Source organism: Solea solea, chromosome 16 (assembly GCF_958295425.1).
Source record: "Solea solea chromosome 16, fSolSol10.1, whole genome shotgun sequence".
NCBI classification, from domain to species: domain Eukaryota; kingdom Metazoa; phylum Chordata; class Actinopteri; order Pleuronectiformes; family Soleidae; genus Solea; species Solea solea.
Window position 1 is genome coordinate 8,289,660 of NC_081149.1, and position 21,996 is coordinate 8,311,655.

At 38.9% G+C, this 21,996-nt stretch overlaps 1 long non-coding RNA gene across 1 annotated transcript in view; it reads right to left on the reverse strand.

Annotated features, from left to right (window-relative positions):
* Positions 1-13,228, reverse strand: part of LOC131474852 (uncharacterized) — a 66,824-nt gene extending 53,596 nt beyond the window's left edge. The window contains exons 1-2 of the long non-coding RNA XR_009242475.1: positions 13,188-13,228; positions 11,858-12,020 (exon numbers count right to left, since the gene is read on the reverse strand). This is a non-coding gene — a long non-coding RNA (uncharacterized LOC131474852). The remainder of the gene's footprint in view (positions 1-11,857; positions 12,021-13,187) is intronic.
* Positions 13,229-21,996: the final 8,768 nt, after the last annotated feature.

Genomic DNA, 21,996 nt, shown 5'->3' on the forward strand with positions numbered 1-21,996 from the left:
CGGAAATGGAACCTTGCTCTTGCACACATTTGCATCCCTGATCTCATGAAGGTCTGAAGTAGATTGATTAATATAGACAGAGCATGCCAAGACATATCAGGGCTCCTGCACAGGTTAAGTGGTGCTAAGATTGTTTTATATAGTGTGTGATTAGAGGATAAGGAAGGAGAGTCTGATCTTTCAGACTTGCCGCTGACCCTCTAATCGCAGGGGATCTTTCGATCCAACCTGCCCGGGCAACTTCAATCAGACACACTCCTGTGAGTTAAAACTGGCAGGAGGGAACAGGAGACACTAATGAGGACGGGGGAGGAGATTTAGAGAATAGGAACACTTGTCTGTAAGAAGGAACTCAGCCTCGTGTTACTTACAGTACCAGATTCCAGATGTATTAGTTGTCGTCTATGCAATAAAAACACCAGTAAAAGACATTGGTCCTTTTCCTAAGCACCCATGTTGTGCCGTAAGCATTGATGCTGTGAAAATCACCCCCACTGTGTGCACAATAAACATGCACATTCTTGCAATAGGGGTATTTTTCCACGCAGGGGTGCTTATTATGACACACCACCATCTGAGGAAGTTATGAGCATCACTTTGGAGATAATGGAGGAGAGGAGACGTGTGTGGTTCACCAGGAAGGGTTCACAATAGCACATTGGAAAGCTATAGTCATGGACGTACATTGCAATAAGTAATAACATAGCTTAAGTAAGGTCATTGCATCACATCAGTAAACGTAGAATGAAGCAGCAGGAGGAAAAGATGGCAACTCGTGAATCGAATCAGCAGTTTTACTAACACAATTTTACTCTAGGGTAAAGTATAACATGTCCAGAAATGTGTTAAATCACTAAATTATTGCAACTACATACAGTACCTAGTGGAAAAAACATGTTTTAACTAAGATAAGAATTGTAAAAACATTTTATAGATACCTAAAAATAGATGCTGTCGGTACACAGCATATCACATTTTCAAAGATCAGAACAAATACTGTAGATCAGGGGGAGAACCTGAGATTTCTCAAGAAAAATTCAACTGGTGCAATTTCAACAATATCATGCCTAAGTTTACCATTTACACATGTGCATTACTTACAGATCACAGTGGATCTACAAAAGGGACAAAACATTTGGTCACAGGTATCTGGAACTGAAAAAGTTCACAATTTATCCAGAGGGCTGGATTGGACCCTCCGGTGGGCTGGTTCTGGCCCGCGGGCCATACGTTTGACACCCCTGCTGTAGATGGTGAATTTATTGAATTTACTGTTATATAGTATTTTTGTTTGGACAACTCAAAGTGCTTTACAGTGTTTATCTTACTGACCCATTCTAGGACTATGAATCACATTATCCAGGTATCTTAGTCTGACTAAGACTAGCTCGATTTCAGTCGGACTAACGTGTTTTCATGACATAAGAACTGACTGTGTCTTGCTCAAGGACAATTTGACATAAAAGGGATTGAACCAGAAGCCTTCAAGTCATTTCACACACAGTTCTCCTACATAATGTTGGCATTTACTGTTGGAGTAAAGTCGCTTTCCTTCGAGGTATAAAACCCATCACTTCTAATACAAATCACCGCAGCCATGACACAAGGTATAAAACAGTGAGAGAGACGTGTAATCACTTTTCAAGGAGTCATTCTGCTGACTGTTATTTTCAGTTGCATTTTGCACTTAAGTGTCAAACACTCAACGTATCTGTGATAAATACACACTTTAAGTAAAAAACTAAAAAAGTATGACATCAAGTTATTTGGTTTCTTTATTATTTACATTGGCGTCGTCGATCAGGAAATCAGGCGTCGGGGCTTTTCAGTAATTTGCTTGCGCAGTGCCAAAACTCTCCGGAGTGCAACATAATTATCTACATCATCAAAAGCAATTATGGATGCATAAATTGAATGCATGTCTACATCCCTATTGTCCCCTTGCATATTTGTCCCCTGCACAGATAACACAGCATTAACATCACAATGGAGGGGGGAATAATGGAGTTGCCCAGCTGGGGTTAAAGGGACATGACAATAAGTGAGACAGGCCTCAGTCAGACGCATCGTGGACACATGGGGGAAAAAAAGGAAAAGTTGTTTTTATCCCATTGAAATGTGGGCGTGTAGAGTCAAATGAAACACGGCCATTGTGGCTTCTTGGAGATTAACTGCCATGTTATTGACATTGACTGCACCACATTGGTGTGAATAAACAGAAACTGTGATTCACTGCCATTTAGAGGCTATGATTTAACAAAATAGAGTTAATTTGACTCCTACAGTATATTGTTGTTGCTATATTGACTCTTTATTTCTTACATTGCATTTTAACCCTTTAACACCTAAGCTTCACAATGTCCGTCCGGACTTTTTTTGACTTATTTTAACCACAAAGGGGCCAGAAAATGGGCCACTTCAGACTGTGAGTGAGATTTTAAGGTCGATTAACATCACCTGTCCAGAGTTAAACATAAAATAGACAATGTTTTGGCTTAAACTTCTCATTATGATGTTAAAACTGATTGCGTAGTTTAATGGCAATAGCAAAAAAATGGCACAATTTGTGTTTTTATTGGTTCCATACAAGCATTGCTTTCACTCTATTATTCTCTAAGCCACCAGAACATGTTTTTTGTGAATAAAGTGCATATTTCTTGTCCAAAACGATGAGGATCTGTGTGTTTGTTTCGACAGAAAATTGAAAGTTTATGAGTTCTTCAGGTGTTTTGCTACTGTTGTGTTTGAGTGACCAAACAAGAATTTTGAATTGGGACACAAAAGTCCTTTGTCGCCTCTTCAAAGTAAAAAAAAAAAAAGAATCATATCAATATCAGATAATAAAACTGAGTAGTTTTAACATTTCAGATTATTTTACTGTCGATTGGAAGATAATGCTTTCATGCTTCTTGTCAGGAAAGTGATCATAGCTATTTTTTTCTTAATTTAAAAATCTAATTCTGGTAATATATGGCTCAGACCTCTAAGCCCATGTGTTGAGGTATGTGCAGAAAACGATCCGCAGCACACAGACACATGTACACAACACTTTGCAGAAGACAGAAGTTTACCAAACACGGCCACGACATGCGAAAGACTGAGCGGCATATTTAATATTTTGAAAGCAGTGCAGGACCAAGTAAGTGTTTGCTATTAAATTAAACCTTTTAAGCCTCTTGAGAATCTTAGAAATAATGTTTTCCCCCCTCTTTTATCAGAGGACCAAATTCCTCCACGGACCTTTAAAATAAAGAGTCTCAAAGTGATGATTTTCAGACTAACTACAAATGATTGGAATGTAAATATTCAGACACGCTCCGGCGACTTCAAATCAACTGTCTAATTATTTGTCAGAAGAAAACTCCACACTGAGCATTGATTGTTTAGATTTGTTTCCGTCTGCACTGATAAAAAGTCAAATTAAAGCATCAACAGAGCTGACAAATAGGAGAAAAGCTTCATGTTTGAAGTCGTCATTCAGACATTGGCGTTTGTCGGGCGGTGAAAACGTGAAATGATAGACTGTCAAACATCGATTCATCCACTGATCCGACGTCTTTATCCTCAATCAACGAGAAGTGATAAACGCCTCCAAAGGCTCGATCCACATCATTATCTCAGTCCGCTGCAGTGTCTCACTCTGGGCCTTTATCCTGAGCTGCAGTCAGCACACCAGGCCTTCCACTGTTCAGCTGAGACTCTCCGAGAATCCCTGGCAGCTCATATATCAAGGGAGATCCTCACAGCAGCACTCCTCTTCATTTTTCAATGCACAGGGTAAGTATTTTAATTAGTTGGCTAATTGTCTAAGTAATTGGAAGACAACTTAGCTCAAAGAGTAATCAATCTCTACAGGGCTGTGTTCTATCACATCAAAGGATCTGTAATTAACACTGCAAACCATGGGATGGTCTTTGACTGAGCTCGATAGCGCGAGGGCGCACGATCACAGATAACACCGAGGTTTGCGGAGATGGATCTGGGAGGCTTCCAGGGAGCGTGGAGAGGTGTTCATCACTGAGACACAACCAGACTCAGACCCTGAAACAACAGAGCCCCGAAGGCTGAAACAGCCCCGAAGGCTGAAACTGTAATGCAAGAGTCGCACTCCATAAACTATAGCCAGGTAACGCGCTGGTTATTAAAGCTAGGTTACACATATTCTACTGTTTTTACTTAAAAATGCATTTTTATTACATTACATTAGTTTAAAAAGATGCTGCCAGATTTGTTTTTTGTTTTTTTAAACTCCAGGGCTGTTATGTTATATTCAGTTTCACCTCGATGTTGGACTGATAATAGAAATCCCCTGCTTTAATTTTCACCATCATTTTTTACCAAATTACAGAAAGAATCAGGTTCCAGTTTACACTAATGATACAGAGCTGAAATGCTCGCCTGGAGACGGATCTTAACACCTTTTTTCCAAATGAAAATATAGTCGTATAGTTGTAGCTTAAGTTTATTAGCAGAAGCAAGCTACTTTTTCTTGAAACAAAAGCAATCAATAAAGCTCTGGATGTCATGTGACTCAGTCCACGGACATTATATATTGCAGAACATGACACAGCGACAGAATAAATCTGACCTTTAAAATCCACCCATGGTGCTGTTCACGAGTATGGAAACACTATCGCAGACCTGCAACATCCCAATACAACTTCAAATTTCTGATAAACTTTCCCTCATCCTACTTTGGAGAACATTTAGTCGAGGGGTCTCAAACTCAAATGACCTGGGGGCCAATGAGTGTCCACTTTGGTCAGTAAGGGGCCGGTCAAGTGAAAAAAAAGTCCAAGTTTTTGAGAAAAAGACATTTAAACAAAAATATTTATGATGATAGATCATATAATTTCAAAATAAAAGTGTTACTTTTGATATGGGACGATAAATAGTTCACAATTTATCATTAAATTGATTTGGGGAATCATGTCTAATGGCAGCGTTGTTTTGAGATCTTTGAGGATGAGGATCCGGTAAAATGTTCTCCCCTTTCCTTTTCCCTGACGAGCAAAGACATAAGTTGCCCGACATATTGCATGGTATATGTAAACAGTAGTTTGAACATTGCGGCTTCCTGCCAATATGGCGTTGTTTTGAATGCATGTTGGGATTGCGTGACATCCCTGAGTGCCTGAAAACGTGGAAGTCATCGTTTGTTAAGGAACTGGTAAATCTGAGGTAGACTCAAGCTTAAGTAAAATAAATAAATAATTTTCCTGTGAAATATAGATGGGAATAGAAGTATTATGTTGATATAAATGGACATACATCAAGTAATTCAAGCAGAACACTGTCCAGAGTGTAATTTTCAGGGTACAATTCTTAAAAAAGGTACAATATGAGTAAACAAAAATCACGAAATCATCTTTATTTTAATGTTTCTTGTAAATAAGTCACCCATAAAAGCCAAAAATGCTTAAGTACAATCCATTTTTAAACTGTGAGTCCCTTTAACAAGTTTTTATCTTTCTTTTTTTTCCCAGACAGCTTTATTATTAAAAGTGTTTCACAAACTAATTACAGAGACTATAGCTTTAAATGGTGTGTGCATGTGTGTGCGGAGCTTTCACACACCTGAGACGCTCTTATTCTTTAAAGTTCGGGAAAACTTGAGTTTTTATTGCCAATAAAAAATATGGGGGGGGGGGGGGGGGGGGAATAAAACGAGATACATTCAATATGAATGTCTTACTACAAAAGTGTGAACATTCAAATGTGCATCCTCCCCTTAAATTTCCCCAAAGAATATCTGTTAGCTTGATTTTGACAACACAATTGGCAATTCATTAAATGTTTTCATATACCAAGTATCAATTTCACTTTGCAGGGAAGGCTCGCGCCAGGCATTAAAAAAATTATACATTTGGGATGAACAAGACTAATCATGTCTCAGATTCATCCATTTGAGGCCCCTTAATTTCCCCATTGTAGAAAACAAGATGTATAATGAACAATTATACATAAAGTCAATTTCAGTGTTGTGCAGAAGACTTAATTAAAATTACTAATGAAAAAAAGGACTGCTTACACTGAGGAAGTTTGCTCATCAATTTCAAAATGAGTAAATGCTTTGTCCTCGTGGACTGTAATGAAAATGACCTGAATGGCAACGCACTTCATTTTTTTTTTCTTTTTGTTGTTGTTTACAAACAATAATTATGAATAAAATGAGTGACCACACAAAGGCGTCTTGTTATTTATTCTGGAAAGAATTTGGTATAATTGGCCAAACACGTGGAAGGAAGGAAACAGCGGCTAAGTATCGACAGCGTCGTATCACAGCGTTACTCTGGGACCGCATATCACGTTATCAATTAACAGATGTATTCAAACTGCAGAAATGAATGTCATGCTTGCGACGGCAGCCTAAAAAACGGATAATTACGATGAAACATCCAGAGGAGAGCAGTCACTGGAAGACATGATATTCCCTGAAGTGATTCCTCCCCCCCTTTTTCCTTCCTCCACCCCTCCTCCTCCTCCCTCCAGTCCCACGTTCCCCACCGCAAGGCACATTCCACACAGTGGCACTGACAGATTGACAAATAAGGTTAATAAGTACTTTCCACCTCTCCTAAAGGCTAATCAAATATTAATCCTTGAGGTGTGGTCAGCAAAAAAAAAAAAAAAGGGAAAAAAACAACAACAAACATTTGGTGGAAGGGAATTGATCGAATTGATTCTCTCTCTCCTAATGCTTGGGGCCACGGAGGAGATGGAAGAAGAAGAAGAAGAAGAAGGAGAAGGAGAAGAAGAGAAGAAGGAAAAACAAAGAAAGATAGAAAAAAATGAACAAAAAAGGAGGGGCGGCAGTTGTTGGGCTGTAAGAATTCATTTCGGGCCGAGAATGGACATTTGGATATAAGCGCTTAAAGCAATTTCAATTTTTAATCTCCACATCCTGGTGGCCCGGTGGGTGACGTTTAGAAGCCACATGCTCGTCGTACAGTGGGTGCATGCAAGTGTGTCTCTGACAATAGTTTTTCAATAATCATCAAGTATTTGAGAAAATAAAAATCCCAAAACAAGTTGTCGAGCAGTGGAACACAGTTCAAGACTAATTTGAGTCCTGATGTCATAATATTTGCTCTGAATTCTTACTGCGTTATGAGGATAACCCGATATTTCTTCATGGATAGCTCAAATGTCCACCATTGTGTTTAAATGGAGTTCGCCAAACATTAAACCACCATAATTGGGATAAAATAGGAGCTGTAACTAACGATTATTTTCATAATTGATTAATCTGCCGATCATTTTCACGACGAATCGAGTAATCGCTTAGGCCGGTTTTTTTTTCGTAATATTCCAGCTTTATTCTTGTTATATTACAGCTTTATTCTTGTTATATTCCGACTTTATTCTCGTATTATTCCGACTTTATTCTTGTAATATTTCGACTTATCCTGTAATTCTTGAAACATGAAAGCTTTTTTTCTCTTTAGTTTGGCCCAAATACTCCATCATAAGATGGCTATGAAGTCATAAATGCCACATTTGTGCAAGAACTAAAAAAAAAAATTGTAACAAATTTTACACAGATCTCCTTCCTCCACCCCCCTCCATCAGAACAGTTTTCACTAATCAGACGCCCCGGGACATCTGAGGGAGGAGGAGGAGGAGGAGGACAAGGAGGCCTGGTGGACCATGTGAGCAGAGCCACACACTCACTGTACTGATAGGGCAAAATTGGATCCAGTGAGAATGCAAAGAAGCTTATCAACCAACACTTCCAGGCAGTGCTCTCTGCAAGAGCATATGTCAACATCATTTATTAGATGTGGCCAAGGACTAAATTATGTATGATCACAAAATGAAAAAAAGGGGGGGTGGGGAAATAAGATCACACGCAGCAGGTGGATAGAATAATATTTGGAAAGAATAGGAAATTATTAATGGAGGCCCTTAAGCGAGAATATTTGTTAACATTAACCGGTGAGTCATTTGTATTGGTTTGAGTGTATAATTAATCACAGTGGACATTTCCAAAGAGTTAAGTGAATCTTTTATTTGCTCCCCTGTTTTGTGGGGGAGTGATCCAGATCATTACTGTCACATATAGTATTTCTATATTAAACGTGTAGCGATGCGACGAAAAAAAGAAGTAAACCAGACGTTTTGAAATTGCATCCGGTAAATTGTATTTCTTAAATACCACAAGTGGATTTAAAAAAAAAAAAAAAAAAACCTGTTTAAGTGTATTTCCTTCACTCCAGCCAAACATACACTAAGTAGCTTTAATATTGCCAGATGAGCAATCTTTCAAGCAAAATACTCTTCAGAGATACTGTGTAATTGACTCCACATCTAACAGTATGGAACAAATCCCACTAGCAGAGGGAGTTGACAAATTGCATTAAAAACACTCAATTGAGGCCAGGATTGGATAGAAGCTGATGTTCCTCCTTATCCCATTAAACATGAAACAGTTTAATCTCAAACTTGCTGACATACGGACGTTGAGCAAACAGCTCGCGTTTGATTTGTCGGAGGAAATCAGGGCGCAAAAACACGGGCCTCTGCACCGGCAGACCGGGGTTACCTCGACATAGAAATAACATTATTTTTAATCTTCAATTACAACATTGTTTAACAGCAGAGCAGCGGTGAGACTGCGTATGATTTGTTTTACCGCACGCTTAGAGGCGCCAGCAGCAGCAGCAGCAGCAGCGACATTAAAGAGACTCAAACTGTCAAATCATCCAAGTTTCTTCTTCAGTGGCTTACCCGATTTGAACATGTTCCGCTTCTTTTCATGACATGTAAACAGGTTTTGACATGGGTCTAGTTAAACGTGTAAGACGTGCTGGAAAAAAAAAAAAGGAAGGAAGGAGGGGGGGGGGAGGGAAGGGAAATGTCTGAATGTGTGGAAAAATAAATAAAGAAATAAATATATAAAACAGGCCCCAAACCTGTCAACACACAGTACCTGCTTTAAATCTGTTCCCCATTTTCAGGCAATCTGTGGGAACCAGGCCTGTGGAGTCTAATCCTGTTTTCATCCGTACTCCTCTCCCCCCCCCTCACCCCAACACTCCCCTCATCTGTATCACACTTTCAATTCCACTTGCTGGTGCCTTTGTGTGATTTTCATTTGATCTCGCATTTAAAATTCAAAATCTATTCAAGTTGGATTCACGTTTTCGCCATGAAGCCCCATTTATGCTCCAGATTTGGAGTTGCAAATCACAGGGTGTGTGTGATTTAGAGAAGGAGCGGGGAGTCCAAAATTCCTTTGGCATCACCTTTTATGATCGTGTAGGTTTGAAATGTTAACAAGGGTGTTTTAGCAAGCTGATTTGTGCAGCATCAGCCCGTCTGTGCCTCTGTGTGCATGTGTGTGCAAAGCAGTGGCGATTGCTCCAAGACAGCAAGGGAAGCTCAGCTTCCTCTTAAAAATGTGGTCAAAATATGAAGTGTGTTGTATTTACATTTTAACACTAAACATACGCTAGAACGCGATTAGAACGTGTCGCTCGTTCCTTCAGAATTGGCCGTTTATCACGGATGACGGATCGGGTTACATGATTTTTCGTATTCCCGTAGCAGCCTCCACAATAAACAGTTCAGAAAAGGGTTTTTGCACTGCGGTGAGCTCTGCGGTGATTGGACAAATGCGGCAAAAATTGCCACTTCCACGGAAGCTCAGCTTCTCTGGGAGTCAATGGAGCAGTGGGATTTTGCATAATGATTGGAGGAACTGTGTGAAAGGCGGAGCCAGTTTTTGTTCGGCAGCGTTGCAGAAACATACACGACAGCGGAGCCTTTTCTGCCTCAGTCCTGTGTGGATTCTGCGTGTCTGTGTAGACAAATAGCTGGTCGTTGTGTGTTATTTGCTCGGCGATATTGACCATTTTCATTTCTACATATAAATACACAAATAAAAACACTACTGTAGCACTTCAGTTTTACATAATTATCATGTTTCCTTGTTTTAGTTGTTCAATTGAAGAATTTAGGTATAAATAACTGGGCCTGAAATGAGCTTCCCCTGTTTCAGAGACCTGCACACAGGATTCTTTGTGACTGGAGCAGAAAATAATTGTGGTAAACTTAAGCTCCTATTTTCCAAAGTCTGTCTGTGGCACAAAAGCTGTTTTTAACTCGTCTAGACAGCCCCAGGGTCCCACGTACTCTACTAAAGCACCAACTACTCCTACTCAAATTTTGCACTTCTATTTTGAGTACAGCAAATATTAATGACCAGAGTTTCCCCTTCCTTATGCTGGACCTGCATCTGAGAACAACCCACAGCCTCATTAATACATATATTTGTATTACCAGTTGAGGTGAAGGTTATTGTCTCTCTATTAGCTTCTGTTTCAAATTCTTTCTACGTTTCACATTCTGTATTTTATGTTCCCTCTCTTTGTAAGATGTTTTGTTTGTAATCCGCTAAACTTGAGTGATTTATATAAATAAAATTGCCTTGACAGTACTTCAAACCAAGAGAATTACAGGAATTGAATACACCCCCACATTTTTCTGAGGATTTATCCACGTAGTTTTATTTTCCAACAGTTTGGAACAATAGTTTTAGCTGGTTTGTCATTTCTGAATGACCACTAACGTTTTCACCATTTTATTTAATGTATTTGTGTAGCTTTGGCATTACTTTTCAGTCACATCTACTTGCATACGTGGTTTTTTTTCATCTCAGGCCAGTTATTACCGCCGCATCTCTTTACATGCTGAAACCAAACATATGGGTGCGCACCGTGATGCATCACAGCTACTAAAACAACCGTGAATCCTGAGGTGAGCAGTGATCACACACTCGTCGCGTGAGCCGCTCTGCACTCGTGTGCCTGTGATGACTGCTGTCACCAGACTCTCAACATGCAGTGGGATTTGCACAAATTGAACAACGGCAATGAAAGGAAATTACCAAGATAACCCGATAGAGGAGTAAATACACAATATCACAGATTTCCGGAGAAATAACCTTTTCATTTCAAACAGTGCCGCTAAATGTCAGCATAAATTGCACAGAGAAACATCCCCATGTACAATCTTGAATTATTTTTATCAAAAGTATAAAAAGCCTCCAGTATATTATATTCTATGATCCACACTCAGTTTTCCAGCGGCAGGAACATTACGACTTGTAACAACACGACAAAAGAATTAGCATCAAAGAAAGCACACACTCTGGATTGATTTTCCCTCCGACTCAACTCCTGCCATCATTGTGATACCAGTGGGACAATCTCAATATCTGACAAATTAATAACTTCCCTGCTGCAAACCATCTCAGACTGCACTGTACTTGTATATTCTCAGAGTTAAAATAATAAAAAAAAGTGAATGAGGGAAACAAACTTTGGCTCGATTGAATCCCAATGAGCAATTTATGCAAAGAAATTTAATAATATTGCCGCAGACTCTCATCTGCTTTGCAAATAAATGGATAGTCCTGAGCCCCGATAAAGAGCACATCATAAAAGAAGCCACATTTGGAAGAGAACGTTAACATTAAAAAAAGGGGGATACTTGGTTATTTTTCAAATGTCAAGGCATAATAAACAACTGAATATTTCTTATTTGTACTTTTTTGGTGTGTTTTTCCCATATAGACATGAGCTGCTAAGCATACGTGAGCCTTTGTTGATGACTTTTGAAGTCGAGTTTGTTTTGGTATAAGTTATGAGTGATAATCAAGACACTGGCGACGACAGTAAATGTATATCTGCTTATCAGACAACATTGTTGCCCTTACCTGGTGCCCAGTCAGGGATTTAGGTGAGCATTATGATCTCAGGCATACCAAGATGCTGACAGCCGGCCACTGTTGACATTTCTGTTCATATTGGCAGTGAAAAGGACACAGACTTACAGCTCTTACAGGACTTACACAGTTGTATTTCCCCCCTTTTGTTGGTTCTTGTCGCGGGACTTAGCGTATCATCTGCAGTTGAATGAGCTGTGTGGTACAGTGACCCGTCTTGACAGAGTGAGATCGTACACGAGGAGCTGCTTTCTCCATCATCACCGCTGTGTGGTCTGGCCTGGAACAGCTGAAACATCACAAATGCAAAATGTAAAAGCCCCATTCTAAAGCAGCGTGTCAAAAGTAGCGGATGTAATGGATCGGGGGTCACGGTGTCGCTGTTTTGCAGTCAGATCCTCACCTGATTGGTTTGTGTTAGGTGTTATCATTAAAATAACACAGACCCTGCTTACCATAAAATAACAGGTGAGGTTAATGGCGAATGATTTGTTGCATTAAAACCACAGACTTTGCCTCAATCCTCCTCTTTTTTTTTTTCACGTTTTGCCCTAATGGATTTTATTTAACTGGATATTCTCTGTGAGCATACATAATTCTGTATGAAAGCAAATCTATTTTTCATGAATACAAAGCAATATTAAAAGCACAACTTAAGAGACTATGAATTCATAATTTTGTACTACTGAACATGAAAAATGCACATTAAAGAACTTTTTTTGTCCACACCTTCCCCTGTGGTGGCTTAGGAAATTATACACTATATTATAATATTACACATATCCACATGTTTGGAACTAGTTACATGGAGTTTATTTCGTGCATATGGGAGACATTTGCAGTTTCATAAAAGGAAACATACAGGAAATATGGAAAGACAATATTTGGATAACAATATTTGGATCTGTCCTAATTAATGTTAGATCGCATCATATTGGTATTGCCTACATCCACACACACACATGGATTTGGGTTAATGTAGTCTCCAGAGAGTTAGGTGAAGTCTACATCATATTAATATCCTCATAATTCGAACTAATTACAGCTTTAGTCTTTACGTTTTTGTAATTAGTAACAAATATCAGTAAATCACTAAAGACATCAGTGAATTAGCCTTAATAGTTTGGCATTTGCAGTTTATTTTTTTGTATTTGGAGGGAAATAGTGCTTTTGTTGGGACAATTTTCAACCACAGTCTTGTAGGCCATGACTGGAGAACAAAACTGTACATATATATTAACTAATTAAACACTAATTAAAACAAAAAATTATAATGTGGTAAGGTGTGCTAGTGCTGTAGCCTCTTACTTGGAGTGGATTAAATTCCAGCCACATGAGACACAACAATTTAATTATGTTTGCAGAATTAAAATAATCTCATTGTAATTCAACCTAAGATAAATGCTTAATTGAAACGTCACCGTTTGTTGGTGTAAAGTGTGTTCAATTTACATACCTGTGCCGTATCTCCTTTCCTGTGTGCGTGGGTCAAACCAGTCCTGACTCAAATGAGCGCCAGGTTAAAGGTTCCGGGAGATACCATGTCAGAAATAGTGGAGGGGTGGTAGCAAACTTCCGGTAGTTTACTAGGGTCAGTATTTATAGTTTCGTGTTGCTTTTGCTTGAATAACATTACACATAACATAATTGATATTGCTTTCGGTAGAGTAATTGTACTCCTGTGTGTGTGTTTTGTGTGTGTTTGTCGATGTCATCTAAGGGACAGTTTTCCCTGAGCTGTGATGGTGGTGAGGGTCCTTGTTAGTGACAGGCTCTAAGGCTGAAATAATCACGATAAAGAGGGATCCTGTGCTGCTGATGCTGCCACCAGGACCACATAGTATAATTAAATTAAAAAATAGTATAAATGACACATTATAATATTTTTTAATTAAGTCTTGGAAATAAAGTCACCAGTTTAGTAATGCTCCTCATGTCCTTCCTGTATTCAAGTCCAGCTCTGACTTTCTGAAATTTGATTCATAACAATTTCTGAATGTAAATGTTTAGTTTTGGTTGAATTAATACAATAATTAGCTTTTTTTTCTAGGGTACAATGAAAGCTTCATTGTTGTCACTTCACTTATTATAAGGTAATATAAGAATAAATTGTTTTTGGTCTTTTCTATGGTATTCATGGATCAAAACCAAAATAGTGAATAGAACCAGCCAGCAACTCACAACCCGTAAACAGGTTTTTTTGTTGTTGTTTTTTTTTGACTATTTGGACATTGGAAATTAGTTTCTAGAGTATTTGGACATCAATGGAACCTTCATTCAGGTAATATGCCATGATGTTTGTGGTATTTATGGACCAAAACCAAAATAGTGATTCGAGCCAGCCAGGAACTCCCATCACATGTAAACTATTGACTTCAAACAGCCATGCAAAGCATCAAATGACGGTACGGTGATGATCCTTGTTGTTGCAGTAGATTTGACTAAATCCATACCGGCCACTGTGGATGGCATATCATATGCTCCAGCAAATCCTTTCACCTATTTTAATGCATTTCCATAATGTTAAGAAATACTTATTAGCTTATGATATGCCAAATCCTTACATCCTATATTCATCCATGTGTAGACTAAGCTTCCCCTACCCTGAAGCACAGACAGTGACTGCCGGGGCACTGGCTTTTCCCATGACATTTAGAGGTTAATTTGCACTGGTTTCATGGTCGGTTATTGGTGGAAGGTTTGGAAATTAGCATTCACCACGCTTTTTATTGACAGAAGTGTTTAATAATAACCCATCAAATCAAACAGGCCGGCCAGCCAGCTGCAATTCACACCGCGTAAGTTCACGGTACAGTGTTGTGATGTGTGACGAGCGAGGCCCAGACATTAGTGTCAGCGCGGAAGATTTGTGCCAGCGACGCTTTTGTGGAAAATGTTCTGCAGAATGTGAAGCCATGATGTTGGGGCTAATGTGTGTGGACCTGCATGAGCTGCATGAGCCACTGTGATCCAGATGGAGCTGATCAGTGTAGTGGAGATAGATGAGGGGAGAGGAAGGAGAGGTTTCTGTCTCACCACAGGTCGTCATGTTGTTTTGTTGCCTCTGGGTTTGTAGTTTGTCCATCGCTACATCGCTATGTTGTTGTTTTTGGAGGTTTTGTTGTCAATCACACAGTATTATTTTTGTATTATGTTATTCATTAATGCTTTTCTCACTTTGCAAATGTTTACATGCCATAATAGTATATGAGGTATATTGTTTTTAACCACGTGACTTTGTTTACCTTTATTATGACTCACCTTCATTACTTGCATTTAATTTACTCCACTTTTTTTTTGTATTATTATTTTCAGAACATGTGATTCAATCATTTGATTACTTTATTAATAGGCACCTGCTGCCTTCGTATACTGTTACACGTGTGCTTCAAAGAAGATTCCATCCAAACTATAATTCTATCCAAATGATTTTTTAGATTTATTGGACATTGGGTTTCTTCACATGTTTTCTTTTGGACCGCCTCTCATGGACTCTCTCTTTAGATTAAAGGGCCATGATTAATGTGAATTGCTATATGCCTTATCATCTATTTTACTCAAAATTAGACCATCATTTACATAAAGAACATCACGCTGTATTAAAAAAGGTCTAAAACTTGTGATAGAAACTATAAAGACCCTTTAGGAAAATGCAAAATTAAGTGAGATGTAGGATCATTAGCTTGCCAGTGGAGTTGCCGGTTCTTTGGTTTCCTTCCACAGTCCAAAAACATAGGGATTAGGCAAATTGGACTCTCTAAATTGACCACTGGACTGACGACTGATCCAGGTTGTACCCCGCCTTTCGCCCTATGTCAGCAGGGATTCACACCAGCGACTCCCTCATGTGGAAAGTCAGGTAGTTACAGTATTTCGCTGCTCTTCCTTTGTCACAGTCTCTTGAGCAATATTTGTGTTCTTTTTGTGGAATGATGAGGCCACAGAGGAGATTTAAGAGGTTATGGTACAAACACACAATGTACCATGTTCACCAACTTAGCAAAGTATAGGCTCCTTTAAAACCGAACAAAACTGTACGTTTTTTTCTTCTCAGGAAATTAGTTCAAGCCCATAAAATACATCGCACATAATTTTTTGTGATCTCCTTTATAATTCCCAGCTTCCTCTTCCATCCTTATCTCCCTCTAACCACTGTTGTGCTCAAATGTGCGTAATTTCACATCCTCAGATTCACACGGCATGTCACCAACGTGGAGTGAAATATACTTATGTTCAAAGGATCCCTAATGTGGAGTGATGGGGAGGGAGGGGAGGCTACAGCATAGCCTCAGAACTGTTGACACACAGCTGTCTTTGCTATAAATCTTGCAAATCCACACCAAAAAAAGAAAAAGAAAAAAGAAACTCCCTCGTGAGACTTCTTTTAGTGGTAAAATTGCTTCAGCTTTGGAAGTAAGTGTAAGATTCTCTATTTGGACAAGACGAGAGCAAATAATTTGAGTTCATTTGAGAAACGCAGTCGAAGCTGCAGTTCTAATAACAAAAAGACGTCTAACATATAGACAAGGTTAATCCTCCAGGTTAATAAATACAATGCATTCTCCTGTTAATAGCGTGCAGGGCCGTGTCAGAGTTCCTTTATCTACAAGCTTTGTCTGCCTGGTTATTATATAATTATATTATTGCATTTTGTCATGCGAGGTCACTCTCGGGGTGAGGAACAAATTAAAGCAGTGAGTATGCTCACTTTATATAAGCAACACAAACCGTAGCCAAAGTTCATATTTTCTTTGTAATGAATGTTACATTATTTATATTATGAATTATGGATGAACGTGTGCAGAACCTGCGCAGGCCTGAATAGGGTGGCTTGTAATCAATCCCTGTCTGATGGACTTTTCCAACAAATGTTTATTAGTAGGTCCACTGTCTCAAGTCTACATGTGTAAGCCTTGGTAAAGAGCAATGATATGAGCTGTTATTACCTTCACGAGCAATGAGCAGCCCAGTTAAAAGGATGAATATTGAGATTTTAAAAATGTCCTTGCAAAATTGGAGATTAACGCATTTTTTTAAGGACTTTTATATGATCTAAAGTTCGGCATTGTTCGGTTTGATTCTTGTGTTGAGGATAAAGAAAGAAAACATGTAAAAACAACCACACGGTGGTGTTTTGTATCTTTTCCTTTCTATTAAAATGAGGAAAGGTGGAATAAACAAGTTGTAACGTTAGCTAAAAACATTCACACTAACAGCTATGCTAATGGCTCAAGGATGAATGTGTGTATTAGCATTGTGCCAGAAATAATGTGAGAATTTGCACCACTGTCGCTAATAAAATTAAGTAAAATAAAAATAAAACTGTTCTACATTGTAAAAAGAAAGATTTGTTACAGTAAAAGCTTTCATGGCTAACTGCTATGCTAACAGTCGGAAGATGTGTGTGTCTTAGCGTTACATTGGAAATTACTCGGGACTTTGCGTAACGGCTAAAAATAAAAAATAAAAAGTGCGTTCCTGGGCCACACAGTGACATAGTAGCGCTGTTGCCTCACCCCAAGAAGGTTGGCGGTAGCCTACAGATCCTTTTTCTCAATTTTGGCCGCAGTGTGTGTGGGTTTTCTACGAGTTTCCTCCCACAGTCATGCAGAGGTTAATTGGACATTCTGAACTGACAGCGGGAATGAATGTGAAGGTGAAATGGTTGTTCGTGTCTATATGTTGGCCATGTGATGAACTGGTGACCTGTCCAGGGTGTACCGCGCCTTTTGCCCTATGTCAGCTGGGATTGGCTCCTTTGACTCTCATGTAAAGGATAAAGCGGAAGACACTGAATGAATGAATGAATGAATATAGTGCCTTGCGTTCCCACTAATGCCGAACCGATAAAAAACAGCATGTGTTGCAGTCAAACAGTTTAAACCTGGGATTACACACTTTTTTGACCAGTGGGAATGAGGTATTAATCACAGAAAAGTCATTGCCAGTCATTTGGAAGGGGAGAAAAAATGATGATTTAAAGATTGTGGCAACAGAGATGGAAACAGTTCACTGGTTAGCCGTCACTGAAAGAGCCAGTTAATGTTTTTTCACAGAACTACTAAAGAGAACGCATATTAAATGACAGCATCCTTTGAATTAATACACTTTGCAACTTAGCAGGCAGTGGCATAAGCGCAGGAGTGAGATAGGGAAGAAACATTATTCATGGTGTTTTTTTTCATCCTAACTCTACTTTATTAGCTTATTTGATTCCCCATTCTCCTCATAGTTGATTCAATACATTCCCTATTTGCATAAAACTGTCCGGTAAGATTATCTTCACTTATTCGATCTATCCTAAGAGTCACCTTGTTCAGGATCTTATATGAATAATGAGATTTTAAATTGGAAGACACTCACACAGAGAATGAGGCATTTACAGTTAATTCATCTCATTGAGTTACATTGCTTAGAGGTATTGGAGGGTTTAGATTTTCATTCAAGCATCATATTTAACAGTGTCTGCTTCCCCCACTTTACTGGCATTGAAATTTAAATGGCCCGAGTCTGACATATCCAATATTGCAACCCACTGTTGCTATTTTCCTGGGAGAAAATGTATTGTCAGAATCCCTATATCCAGAGAATGGGGAAGCAGAAAGGACTGATCAAACAGATCCACTCACCTTTCACAAATATTTTATTTTTTTCAATAGCATCCATTTGTTATTTGGCTATATATAGAAAAATGATACACATCTGAATGCTGCGGGGATCGTTTCAGATCTCAAGAATTCACGGCTTGAAATGGCTTTAAAATAAGCAATCACAGTTATATCAATGCAAATGTGTATAATAGCATTGCCTGCTCAAATTTCTGTCACACACAGTGACTGGGATTTTATAGAGAAAGAGAAACAGAGTGGGAAGGAGAATGAAGGGGGGGAGGGGGTTAATTGGCTTTTTATGACTCCAATTAAATAACATTATGCATATACTGGCTTAACGGCTTATATGTGGCCTCCATTAACAATGTCCTCTTGATTGGTTCTTGGGCTTAAGGTCTCTTCCAACCCAGGCAGTGCTTGTCATAGTGTTTAAACCCATATGTGGAGAAAATAGCTTATGTGACAGTTTATGTTATATGTGAGCGTTTTAAGGGGGGGGGGGGGCTACAAATCTGAAAAAGATCAAAGGCCCCCTTCTATACGGCCGCAACCTGCAACAAGACCACTTGAAACAAAATGCGTCCAAGAAGACAATTGAATAAAATAAATCTCATCATTAAGGCCTTTAGTGTGATATCTTGAAAGAAAAAAGAGGGAGAAAGAAAACAAGCATGTGCCTGTCCTGAAGCGAAGCTCCTGAGGTGTTAACTAATCTCTGGTGGCCAGTCTATGCACTGCCTCCTCTAATTGCTCCCTGTATTTCAGTCTGGTGTGAGAGCAGCCATTGTAGCGAGCGCCCAGTCAGCCCCCAGAGGTCTCACACCTTCATTATCACTCTTTATTGCAGAACCTTATACGGGCATTCGGCACCAAACAGCCTGCCCGTTAAAAATAGAGCCTTCTCCTCTCCTCTCCTTTTGGTGGTTTCAGTTTTAATTACTAACACAGAGCCAAAGCCAGAGTCCTCAGCAGGGCTGGCGTTTTTTTGTTCACTAATTAAAGCGAGGACGGAGTTTATTGAAGGGACCCTGACTCTGCTCTCTCATCTATTATTAAGAGGGCAGGACAAATCATTTTCAAATTTATATGCTGAAACCTGTCCAGGGACAGGCCCAGGGCAGTAAAGGTTGAGGGGGGAGGACACAAAGGGGAGGGGAGGTGGTTGAGACTATGTGGAAAGTGGACGAGATAAATAATAATAATTAAAAACAAAAACGTCTATTAAAGCAACACGCAGGAAGGAGTGCAGCAGATTAATGCTAACCGTTGTACATGTGCAAAAGTTCCATGTGATGCAGCACAAACCTTAATTCTGATCGTTAAGGGACGAGAGTGTGGTGGACCTGCACCAGTTGTATTAGCAAACATAATGGCATTGATTGGAGGACACCCTCTGTGTGTTCTGTGTAAACAGTGGGCATAAATACCAAAACAGCAGGGTGGTAATGTGAGAGCACAACGTCCAGCCAGATTGATGTTCTTAGTGATTCACTAACCCCCTCTGTCTAACATTCTTAATTGTCTAAACAGCCGCGACCCTGGCAGCTGCACAGGTACCTCGGTGACGGAACAGAAAGACAAGACTTTAAAGACAGCTGGCACGGAATAAAAGAGAGGGAAAAAAAGTAAAGAAAGTTGGAGTCTTCACATACTTACTCGTACTTAAAGTCTTTTCAAGTGCAGGATTTGAGCAAATATGCCTGAATAAAGCAATTTCAATCTTCAAAAAATAAGGATTTCATAGGCCAAAAAAAACTTGTGGGTATAAAATATATAATTTCTTGCAGTGTTTTACCTAAAATGTGTAAAATGTTTCTCTCTGGAACAAATATTTGTCGTTTTCTGTCAATTTAAGTCGTTTCATGGGATTTTAATGAAAAATGCCTTTTATTCAGGTGAGCAAACCTAATGATTGAACAACAATAATAAATTGCAGTATGATTTACTTCAATACTTCAACAACTTTTGATATGTAATATATGTAATGCATTATTTAGATGTAACCTAAAATGTGTCAAATGTGTCTCTGTTTAATGATTTATTTTGTCCTTTTTCTATTAATTGTGAATTCAAAAGTGCAATCAATCAGTTTTGTGATTTACATTGCATTAACTATTGATGTTGAACTGATTTCTATCATGATATAGCCATCTTGCCCAGTCCATAGTAAACAGCATACATTCCTGATTTATGTACATTATTTTGAAAAACCAATAGTTTATTTGTCTGCACACACACAAACCAGACCAGAGAGACACAAACTGCTTAGCACTGACAGATAAATAAAATAAACAACACAACCCCAACCTCTTTCTCACAGTCATGTACAAATGAGTGCTTTTGTTCAACCGCTGCTATACTATACATTAAATTGGCCTCTAACTGTTTTGCAGTGTGATCGGAGTCTGAGTTGAAACACAGAAGTGGGAGCACAAAGTCCACGTTGAAGAATTAGCAACATACAATTAGAGAAAGAAATTCTTCCTATCTGGTTTCTAACCTTTATAAGATGTGGATGGTGGGGTGAATTGAAAAGGAGGGAAATAATGAATTTAGCCATGTGAAGAGCAAAGAGGATCCTCCCTTAGCCTAACAAGCAGCTCGCATCCTCAGGGCAATTAGTCACTGTCATATAGGGGCAAATGTAGAACCCTTTGCATGCTTGTTAAGTAGAAACTTACACAGAGGTCACTGACATGTAAGAGAAATGCAGTGTGACCACTGAGCTATAGAAAATTTCCAGCAAGAAAAGTAAAAAAAAAAAAAGAGGCTGGACAAAACTCAAACCCCAAACGGATTTCAACAAATTTGTGGGACTCGAAATAAGATCAAACTTAGTCTCATTAACCAAAAAAGTGTGGGATTAATGAATGCACAATCAGACACAATGGTCCTGAGTTCTGACACGTTTGGCATCATAAGGTTTTGTTTGTTCAATTGTGTTCACGTTATAATACAGGATAATTAATTATTCAGCCTATAGCACAAAGAAAATACTGTAAAAAAAAAAAACAGCGTCAGACTTGGATGATGTGGCCAAAAATGTTGAAATCAGTCAATATCAACAATTATTGCTAATAGACAGTTGTTTGCTTTTGAGTGTAAGTTAAAAAAAAGCAGTTATATGTGGTTTTAAACTTCTGTACAGGCAGAAAATAGTGTCTCATATGTGCATGAATCTCATGACGTAAAAACCTGTACTGAAGCTTTTGTTATTGAGGAACATTTTAATCAGAATCTGTTTTTTATGTCATTTTCAGGTTCATGTGCCCCATGGGGCCTCCAAAACTATATTTTTTTGACAGAAAAAAAAAAAAAAGGTAATGTACTACAAACTGAGGAATAAAGTGAATTTCACAGCAGCTCAATGTGTGATTGTTTAATTCCACAATTTGTCTGTGCATTACAGATGCACATTTCTTTCAGGGTGGATTTTTTTTCCTAGCACGTACAGGGAGGGGATATATAGGTCAGAGACCCCAGTGCCTTATCAGTAATTCGCCATTGCCTGGTTATTAAGGACAGCTTAGGTGGAGAGGGCTAGAGTACCAGGAGGGGTTAAGGTGAATTGATTGCCTGTGGACATGTTAAACATGACCCTGTCAGGCCTCCACTCCACTCCTAAAATGCACCAACCTGTGCACCTCACTCCAC